Source organism: Ursus arctos, unplaced genomic scaffold (assembly GCF_023065955.2).
Source record: "Ursus arctos isolate Adak ecotype North America unplaced genomic scaffold, UrsArc2.0 scaffold_24, whole genome shotgun sequence".
Classification (NCBI taxonomy): Eukaryota; Metazoa; Chordata; class Mammalia; order Carnivora; family Ursidae; genus Ursus; species Ursus arctos.
The window spans coordinates 26,741,785-26,753,509 of record NW_026622919.1 but is presented as its reverse complement, the minus strand read 5'-3'; positions in this window follow the sequence as shown (position 1 = coordinate 26,753,509).

The following is an 11,725-nucleotide window of genomic DNA, read 5'->3' as shown; positions in this document are numbered from 1 at the left end:
ATTAGACTCAGGTAACATGGCAGACTGTACTCAAACAGTTTACTCTATTTACTACAAACACACACACACACACACACACACACACACACACACACAAAAGATGCTTGATAATGTATTTAAAACGAACAGCCAAGTCAGACAAAAAAAAAGACAAATCAATCCCCCAGGTCCTTGAAACAAAGAAATAAAACCAAAATGACAGGCAAGGTTGATAAAGCAGGTATCCATGAGGTGTTTAGACCAGGAAGAAATTCTAAGGATATAACTATGAATAAGAGTTAGACAGGAACTTCACCAGTTGCTTAAGCCTTGAGCCCTCAAGATACTACCAATATTTATAGGAGAAGGAAGGGAAGAATGAAGGAGGGGTAAACAGAAGGGGGAATGAACCACGAGAGACTATGGACCCTGGGAAACAAACTGAGGGCTTCAGGGGAGGGGAGTGGGGGATTGGGGTAGCCTGGTGATGGGTATTAAGGAGGGCACGTATTGCATGGAGCACTGAGTGTTATACGCAAACAATGAATCATGGAACACTACATCAAAAACTATGGATGTACTGTATGGTGACTAACATAACATAATAAAAAATTTAAAAAAAAAAGATGCTACCAATATTTATGATCTAAAAAAATCTCATCCAATATCCCAACGAAGAAAGGTTACAAAAGTTTTTCTTCTTTCTGGGCTTTGGGTGGGGAAATAAATATAAAAACAGCAAGCACTGATGTATGTGAGGATGGAATCCTAATTTATAATACACACATGATATAAGAGCCAAAAAATAAATATATAAAATCTAGTACAGCCACTAAAATTCATGGGATCTCTAATAGAAACCAAACAAAGGTATTTAAATGCTTTGATAATTCAGGATACATAGAAACCATACAGAATAAAAAAAAAAACTTAACAGGGTGCAGGCAAGCACACACACGCGCGCGCGCACACACACACACACACACACACACTAAGTAGAGTGCATGAGGAAAGAAAATAATGTAACAGTCTCCCCATAAACAAAAATAACACAAAAACTGAGACTAACTGAATAATCTCAAAGTGACTATTACACGCATGCTTAAAACGTTGACAGGTATAGGGGTGCCTGGTGGCTCAGGTGGTTAAGCACCTGACTCTTGATTTTGGCTCAGGTCATGATCTCTGGGTTGTGAGCTCAAGACCCCTCAGGCTCTGCACTGGCCAAGGTTCCTGCTAGGGATTCTCTCTCTTTCACTCTCCCTTTGCCCCTCCCCCTCAAAAAAATGTTGACAGGTATATTTTGAAGGACTAGAAACCAAGTCAAAAGACTAGGATACTATAAAATAAGTGTGGATAGATTTTATATAGACACACACTGAATTTCTAGACATAAAATATAATTATTAAAATAAAACTCATAGGCATATTAAACAGAGCCAATGACTTAATAAAGTAAAAGATTAACATTAGAAAATTATAAAAAGGAATATAAAGTTACAATTATTTAAAAAAAGAGAAAGAGAGAGAAAAACTGGGGCACATGGGTGGCTCAGCTGGTTGAGCATCTGACTCTTGATTTCAGCTCAGGTCATGATCTCGGGGTTGTGAGTTCAAGCCCCCTCAGGCTCTGCACTGGGTGTGGAGCCTGCTTGGGATTCTCTCTCTTCCTCTCCCTCTACCCCTCCCCCGCCTCTGCCTCTCTTTCTCTCTCTCTCTCTCTCTCAAAAGAAAAAAGAGAGAGAAAAATAGGTGAATATAGTACAAAGAGATAGAAATGAAAGACATGAAAGAGAGGTTAAGAAAACTTGGAAGGTAGCAGATGATCCAACACAATTTGAATTGAGTTTCATAAGAAAAAAATGGAGAAAATATTTTTGACAGAGAAAGCTGTTATTTGACGAGACATTGTCTGTGAATTCTCATCATCTAAAAAGGCTAGAGTTCTTGGATAGAAGAAAGATACCAATTTCTAATTAGGCAATATAAATAATTATAAACCCATACTAGGAAACTTCGTGTGGAACCTACATAATTGGGCAAAGAAAACTTAAATGATTAGGAAGGCAGGAAGCAAAACTATTTTTTTAAAACATAATATATTAAAAGTAACAAAAAAGACATTTGTAAACTAGGTCCAACTATATGATGAAAACAAGTGATTAAGAATGTCTGCTTTGAATTTCAGGACAAAATGAAATTAGGTATTCCAATGACTCACTTCATTAAAAGGATATCTCCTCTACAGTAATAAATCCAGCCTTTGATCGCACTGTCTTCAAAATGTGGAGGTCCTAACCGTCCTGCAGAGTTGCCTCAAGCCAGCAAGATATGCAAAGGCCAATTAACAGGACTCCTCTCTCATACCCACTTTGACTTAAGCAAGTATACAGTTATCAGTCTTATATCTTAAGTTTCTCTGTAAGTTTTTCTTGCATGAAAGATTTATGTAGTTTTTTTCAACAAAGTTTGAATATCAATATTGTGTGCCAATCAATGTCTCAAGCCTAAAGCCAAATAAAAAATAAACATAAAATAATAATAGTAGTAACAATAATCATGGAGATTTTTTATAGAGGTTATATAGTAAAAACCTTACATTTTAAAAAGTATTAATAATTATCATATGATGACTGCTAGCACTATGCCAAACACTCTTCTGGGTACTTCATACACATCATCACATTTAATATTATAGCATTTGGATGTGTTGTAAATGACTATGCCTATTTTCTGTCTCTACTTATTTTACTTATATTCATCATTGAAATGTTCCTGACTTTCCCTTTATCGCCGGTGCTCACTTCTTCCCAATTAATGACTCTTTCCTCTGGATTTTAAAAGAGGCTACCCCTATTAGGGTACTTGTTGCATTGTAATAGACTCAGTTGTGCAATGTCTGTTGCCTGTCTTCCCCCTTGTCTGCGTACTCACTGAAGGACACCACCACATTTTGGTTAATGATATTGTTGAGCAGAAGGGGACAGGAGTAAGGATGTATATGGAAACAGTCAATGTAACTTCTATTTGTTACATTTCTACGAAGTTGTTCTAGGCGCATCATGTTCCCTCCTTTAAATTTGAGAAATAAGTAAAAGTAACCACATTCTACTAATGAGGATGCTGAGGCCTCAAGTGGTCAAAGGACTTGTCTCAAGTCACTTAAGTATGCTATGTTTGAACACCAATTTGCCTGGATCCTAAATCCTTCCTCCTTCTGCATTTCATGGAACTTACTAAACATTTTTAATGAATTATATTTTTATTCACAAAGTTGTTGTGACCCCCAAGTCTAGCATTTCCTTTATTCTCTTCATAGACGTGTATTGATTATTTATAGTGCAAGAACAGGATATAGTAAGCAACCTCTGCTGCCTACAGAAGCCCTCTAAAATACAGGTTAATGTTCCAGAGATCTTATTGGATAGCTGCGGCAGCTTAAGTAATGATCCCAATTTATTTCATATACCCTCCCCCACCCAGATTCCCTAGTTCTATCTCACTAGCTCTGGCCAATGGCTCCAAGTGCAAGTAATGTTTGTCACTTTGATGCCAAAGAATATGAAAACAGTGTGAGAATCCATGCATGATCCTCCTTGCCTCACCAGGCAGAACATCCATTTGGGGGAATATCCATCAGCCTGGGTCCCTGAGGGGCTGTGTGGAGCAAGCACTCTGCAGATGTGAGCTGGACAATTAGCAAGAATGAGAAATAAACCTTATGAGCGAAGTCACTGATGTCCAGGAGTTAATTTGCTAGCAGGACACAACCTACATGATCATGGCTAAAACTGTAGCAACTGGCAAATGAAAACTTGATACCTTTTAAAAGAAAATATCCCCCAGTGTATTACTATGTACACATGTGTACGTAAATATTATATGCCTCTTTCCAAAGAGATTTTAGGCATCTACCTTTGTGCCTGTTTTATGCGATGAGTCTTACTCCCAACAGATATCTGATTTTTCTTTATGATATTCTAAAATTTCTAAAATAAAAGACTGGGTCAACTCATAGTGTTATTTGTAATACAGATTACAGAGAAGAGAATTTTAACTATTATAGTTTCAAACCAAAAGCAAGTTTGTCCCAGGGGGACCCGACACAACAACTATTCAGTCAAAGAACTGCTGCTGATTTTGGAAATCAGAATCCAAATTATGACTATTGTTGTCTTTAAAGTAATAGGTGTATGGATCTCTGCATTATTTAGATATCAAATAGAGATTTCAATAATCTTTGTAACATTGGACAGTATCTCCACATCCTGTCAAATACTATGTTTCTATTAGTTCAGTTCAATTCAATAAATAATATTAATTGAACACCTACTCTGTATTAGGAACATCACTATGGATAAGATATGAGAAACTAATAATCCTTTCTTATTTTGTAAGAGTTTATAGTCTAGAAGAACAGTAAGACACGTTAGAAAGTCATACCAAAACAAAATGGGTAACATCACACAGGGAACATACATGAAGGAAAACATTACTCAACCTATGTGAGCAGGAGGATAAGACAAAGCTCCTCTGGGAAGGTGGCACTTATGCTGTGGAAGATCAGTAGGAATTAGGAAGTTAGTCGAGGAGAAGATAAATTTTAAATAAAGAGAACATCATGAACTATAGCAGGAAGAGTCAACATAATAGCCTGTTCTGACTGCAAGTAATTCTATACTGTTAGGTTATGACACATAAAGCGCAAACTATCAGGAGACATGATTGTACAGGTTTCCCATCATTTTGTAATCATATGTAGCCACTACAAGTTTCTATGAAGAGAAATAATATAATCAGATTTATATACCAGGTAGATCACTCTGGTGACAGTATGAAGGAAACTTTGGAAGGCTTTTTTTTTTTTTTTTTAAGAAAATAGTTTAGGGAGAGAAATAAACTTCATGAAACACTAAAAACAATCAAAGATTTATTGATAGCACAATGAAGTTTGTTTCATGATGTACTGAAACCATGTGTTATTCTCAGAATAGACTCAGACTACATAACTATTATAATAATAATAATCACCCCCCAAACTATGTCGATTACTTTAAATTCCAATAAAGTTTTTTTATACATATATAAACATTTGATGAGCTAAAATTGATGAAGGGGTTAGACAAAGTCAACAAAGGAAAGTGGAATGGCAAATCCCATGAATCTGATCATTTTCAAAACCAAGCAGAGTAATTCGGTCTTCTACTGTGGTGTTTTCCTAGTCTTTTTTTTTTTTAGTCTTGGATTATTAATCCTCTTCTGCTTTTCTAGCTAGACACCACCATATGGATACAAATATCTACATATAAATATATTTTCTGAATAACTCATAGAAAATAATACATTTCATAATACAATCTTGAGAATATTACTTAGCAAGCAATTAGTAAGTGCTTACTCTGAGGCCAAGAAAATATAACATGATATGAAACACTTATGGGAAATAGAACACAAATCCACTGAGTAATGTGCTCTCTTTCTTAAAAAAAAGGAGGAGGAGGAGGAGGAGGGGGAGGAGGAAGAGGAGGAGGAGGAAACATTGGGTTTATAAAAGTAATGCCCAAGTATCAGGGGATGTAAACATATGTTGAGGTTTAAATGGATTTTATGATTTAAGACAGTATGGGATGGAGGGGGTGGATGATTTAACACAAATAAGAGTCCAGCTTACCCCTTTTCCATTGTGGCAGAGACTGACTCATTTCCCTTTCTTCCTTGGTACAAACCAGATAACATTTGCCACTTTCTCATGCAGTTTTGGCCAATTTTAACTATAGTGGAGTTGATATGTGTCATTTCTGTTCTTAGTCCATTAAAAAAATTAAAATAAAAAACCTCACATGCAATCATTCACACCCTCATACCCCATTATCTTCCAAATGAATCCAGTGGTGCAATGGAAGTCACTGGAGCCATGGGTGATATCAGACCACACCCTACTGGACTTTTTTTTTCTTTTTGGTAGATGCCAGGTTTAGTAAGCAAGGGAACTTACATACAAGGCTTGTCTCCGGAGCCAGAAGACCACCAGTACATCTCTGACTGTCCTGGGACATCTTAAAGCTTTGTACAGAAGCTCATCCACTGGCTTTTACATAACCAAGGAATGAACTTCAGTTGGATTAAATTACTAATTACTAAGATTTGGGGATCTGTTTGTTAAAATAGCTAGTATTATATGCCCTAAATAATAGAGGTAATACAACAAGAGTACATGAGTGGTGAGAGAACCCATCTTTCTCTTTAGAGTGTATGTGTACGTGAGTGTTTATCTCTTTGTGTGTATTCGTGTGTGTGTATATATATATACATATGTATATATATATATATTCATAGTTATATATATCAACAAGACTAATGCATAAATCGAATATCAATGAATAATGCATTGTGAGAACCCATTATAAATTATTCACTGATATGAAGACAAGAATATTCTTGTATGATTAGTGCATTTTTCTCCCTGAAAAGAGACATATGTGGGAAGATAAATTGTATTCAGATGTTTCTTTGGAGAGTATGGAATAAGAATGAGAGAGAATGAAAGAACTGAAGTAGAGGATCGGGAAGATAAATACTGGTGGTTTCAGGCTGCTAGGAAGGCATAATTACTGAGAGCTTGCCAGAAATATTCAAGGAAAGAGACTTTTGTTTTGTAATAAATTGTAATTAATCATATTTTGGGGGTAAAAAATAAAGACAGACAAAATACTGAACAATCAAGGAGAGTAAGGGAACAAGTAAACTTAAGTTTGCAAAACTTTAAATACTCACAGTGCAAACAAGATAGCAAGGGCCAGGCAGGAAAGTAGCCTGATACTGTGATTAAAATGCCATCATCATGCATGTTACACCAAGACAGCACTGTTCTTTACTTAATTTTGTTATCCTTATGAATCCATTGTGACTTTTTAAATATCATAACATTAATATATCTAAACTTAAGCTTATTTATGTAGCTAATTTTCTATACTTTTTCTCAGTTCTTTCAGTTTATGAGGATAATAAAATATTATTTTTTCCACTAGGATGTGGGTAGAGCACATCCCCTCCCAGGATGTCCCCCTGCACTATCATTATTATAATTGACTGAAAACTGGGAGTTATTTATGTCTGAAAGTGGAGTATTTTCAGCAGAGATGTAGAGAAGTAAATGGATTAGAGAACCAGTTAGAGATAAAACAAAGAGGACTTGGTGATCAACTGAATGTAGTTGATCAAGGAGAGAAGAAATTCAAGATTATGTCCAGATTTTTGACTTGGGTTGGGTGACTTGGGTTCGGTGGTACAATTTATTGAGTTAGATATCATAAGAAGAAGAGCAATTCTTGTGAGATACGTAACTTCACTTTTGGACAAAATGAAATTCCATTGTTTGTGCAGTATCCAAGCGAGGATGTCAAAAAAAACAACAGAGATGGATATAAAACTTAGAACAAGAAAGTATGACCTGAAAGTATGCATTGATAGCCATAAAAACATAAGTGGTAAGTGTAGCAGTGGGAAAGGATTCTATCACCTGTGAATGATGTCAGAGTGACCTTAAAAGGTGACAAATAAAAACACCAGCATTTTAGACATGGGAAGAGCAACAATGGATTGACGAAGATTAAAGTTAGGAGAACACAACGTGTTAGTCAGGATGTAGAACAGGACAACAGGTACTCCTGTATGATGCTGATAAAAGAGAATACTGGTACATTAATTAAAAAATTCACCTTGGAATTCTTCTGTAAAGTTGAAAGTATTCATATCACATAATTTAACAATTGCTATTATAAGTACATACCTTAAAAAATAAGTATATACCTAAGTGTTTATGCATGTGTGTGTATCAGACGATGTGTATAAGAACATTTATACCAGTACTGCTTGCAAAAGAAAAAAAAATGAAAATAATCCAAGAGCTCATCTAAAATAAAATTGATAATGTGTGGAATTTCAATAACATCTAATAGTGGAAAATTAATTACAATTTCAAGATGAATGAATCTCAAATTATATTGAGTAGGAAAAGAAAGGGAAGAATACATACAGCATGCTGCCATCAATATGAAATTGAAAGCATGTAAAAATTTCAGTTTTTTGATACATATGTACATATATAGAAAAACTATAAAGAAAAACAGAGCAAGAATCGTAAATATCAGAATGATAATTAACTGTTGGGAGAGAGAAAGATACAGAGAACACATTATTTTATATGGATGAAGTATTAGAAAATAAGAGCAGATTTTTGAAAAATGAGATGGGAAGATTAGTTAGAACTTATAAAGAAAAGTGAAAGAGAGCTACCAGAGAAGGAAGACAAAGAGTTGGAGAACACTACTGCAGAAGCAATGTCCAGAGAATGGCAATATTTTGAGATGAAAGAGCAGTTGTCAAAATCTGGTAACTAGGGGCTCATGGGCGGCTCAGTCAGTTAAGCATCTGACCCTTGATTTCAGCTCAGGTCATGATCTCAGGGTCGTGAAATTGAGCCTGAGATGGGCTCTGCACTGGGAGTGGAGCCTGCTTAAGATTATTCTCTCTTACCCTCTCCCTCTACTCCTCCCCTCACATCACTACATGCACCTGTGCTCTCTCTTAAAAAAAAAAAAAATCTGATAACTAATCAGGAAAAATAAATCAGAAAGCTATTAAGATATTTAGCATCAAATAGGTAACTGGTAATATTAACTAGAGGAAATTCAATAGAGTCAGTGGATTGGAAGCCAAACTGTATTTTTTTGAGGAATAAATGGAAGGTGAGGAAATGGGAAGAGGAGAGTCAAAAGGGTAATAGCTGATCCTGGGGCGTTTAAAGAACAGATGTTTAAAACTGGAGAGCTTTGGCTTGCCTAAATATTCATGAGAAGGAGCACATAGAATGGGGAAGACTCAAAAATACAGAAAGTAAAAGGATTAATTCTTGAAGTCAGTGAAATGCTTGAGATGGGGGTAGATGATAATGATCTAGACTACAAGTCAGAAGCTTCAGCTACATGTCTTAACAGACAAGCATCTACCATGCTGACTCTTCAACTCAGAACAGTTTTGAAAACTGAAAGCAAACAAACAAAAATATCTGAAGACTTAAAAGAGGAGCCAAATGAGCCAGGATTTGAGAGGCCCAAGATGGGCTTTTGCTGGTTCCCAGCACAAGAAATAGAGGCCAAACAAAATAGGAGAAATTAACAGTGTAGTGATGAAATCAAAATAGCAGTTTTCTTTACGGGATGATATTGGCTACCAACGGCATAAGGGAGCTCTGGCATACTGGTTAACAGGCTTTTTTTTTTTAATTGGGATAGTTATTAAATGGGTATATTTACCAGGTAAAAATTAATCTAACTGGACACTCTGTTTATACTTTTACATATGTCCTAATTCTATGAAAAGTTTACTTAAAATAAAAGCCCATGAAATTTTTGTTTTGAAATCTGACAAGATGATTTTATTTTTTTTTAAGATTTTATTTATTTATTCGACAGAGATAGAGACAGCCAGCGAGAGAGGGAACACAAGCAGGGGGTGAGGGAGAGGAAGAAGCAGGCTCCCAGCGGAGGAGCCTGATGTGGGGCTCGATCCCATAACGCCGGGATCACGCCCTGAGCCGAAGGCAGACGCTTAACCGCTGTGCCACCCAGGTGCCCCTGACAAGATGGTTTTAAAATGTATAGAAACCCAAAGGGTTAAGGGTGGCCCAAATACATTTGAAAAAAGAGAACAAAGGGGTGGAATTTTGCTTTACCAGAAATCAAGGCTTATTATAATATTGCAGGAGCTAGGATAATGAGGTATTTTTTAGGAATAAACAAAACAATGAAAAGAACAGAATAAAGCCCCATGCACATCTGGCCACTTGATATATGATAAAAAAGGCATGGCTAAACAGTTGGGAAAGTCAGTCTCCCCCCCAAAAAAAATTATACTAGGACAATACTATATGGAATAAGCAAAAAAAAAAAAAAAAAAAAAAAAAAAGGAAATTAACCTCTATTTCACACTCTATACAAAATTTAACTTTGGATTACAGTAAATTAAATTGCAAAAGAAGAAAAATTAAGTATCTAGAAGTTAATATGGAAGAATATTTTAATATCTTAAAGCAGGGAAAAACCTAGTAAACAAAACAACAACAAAAACACACAATGAAAAATAAAATATTGGTCAATTTGACCATATTAAATTTTTTAGTTTTCTTTATTAAAAAAAAAGTCACCCTTTAGAGACATAGCTAAGTGATTCACAGAGGGATGGGCGATATGTGTGCTGTACATCAACAAAAGATCTTCCAGAATATAAAAAGATCTCCTGCATAACAAGAAAAAGACAAGCCATCGCACAGTAAGACTGAATATTTGAATACCATTCACCAAAGAGGGTATACAAATGGCCAATAAACACACCTGCTCAATCTCCCTAGAAAAACTGAGAATTGGAAGTTAAAAGCATATTGAGATACCACTACACACCCATCAGAATGACTACAAACGAGAAAATAATAGCTGGTGCCAGAGAGGCTGAGAACCAGTGACAACCCTTATAATTCTGCGAGGGCTAAGATGTATACAGTCCCTTTAGAAAATCATTTTATGTTTATCTACCAATATTGAATTAAAGTCATACCCACAGACCCTTAGTTCCATTACTCATTATGTACCTAATGTGAAAGCACACATATGTACACAAAATAAACGGACAAAATATTCATAGCAGCAATACTCATATCGCCATACTGAACATAACCTGTATCTTTCCATATAGTGTACATAAGCTGTGCTATGTTTATATAACTCAGTGCTATACAACAAGTGTACTAATTTCACAAAAAACTGTTGCACGATTTCATTTGTATAAAATTTAGAAAATAAGCAAAATCACAGTATTTAGTGGTTAAACCAAACTAATGCATGAAACTGATAGCCGTACCGTAGTGTGGGGCTGCCTTTGGAAGAAAGGAAGGTATGAGGAAGACTCCGGAGTCCTCGAAACATCTATTTCTTGAACCACGTGAGGGCAGACTTTGTGATAAATCATTGAATGGCATATATTAGTGTGTGTGCACATGCATGTGTACGATTTCCCTGTACTTGGGTTATTTGTACAAAATAGTTAAATGAATAAAAATTATAAAATAAAATTAGTTAATATATGTTGGGATTACTTTATGAGTAATAAAAAAGAGGTATAGCTTTCTCTTTTCATAAACGTTATTAGTTTCAATAAGTTTATTATTACCTACTAAACATTTTCATAGTAATTCTTAATAGATAACCCAACGTAAAGAACAATTTAAGAATGTGTAAACACAATGTTTTTCTTGGACTTATAATAGGTATAAGTGAGGAGTGTAAATCCTGACCAAGGAGTCATACAACATTCTTAATGCAGTTCTGCCACACATTTGCTGTTCTGACCACTGCAAAGTACAATGAAGCAACCTATCCTGCTTTTTCTCCACCTGTGAAATCAGTTTACAACATATATCTAACTCACTCTGGAGATTAACGTAAGAGTATACAATTTTCAAAACAAATCCTGAAACATGTTGGAACCACGGAGATAACAGCTACAAAAGTCACTGATGATTATTAGAACACTTTACAAAGGAACTACTGAAATTTATTCTGGAGTCAATATTTGAAAAGGCAAAACTGTAGCTATTAAATCACCAGGTACTTAGTTAGCTATAGTTCTATACCAACAGTAATTTCAAGAGAATTCTTCATTTAAATATTTCTGGGGTTGGCAGCAAAACTTT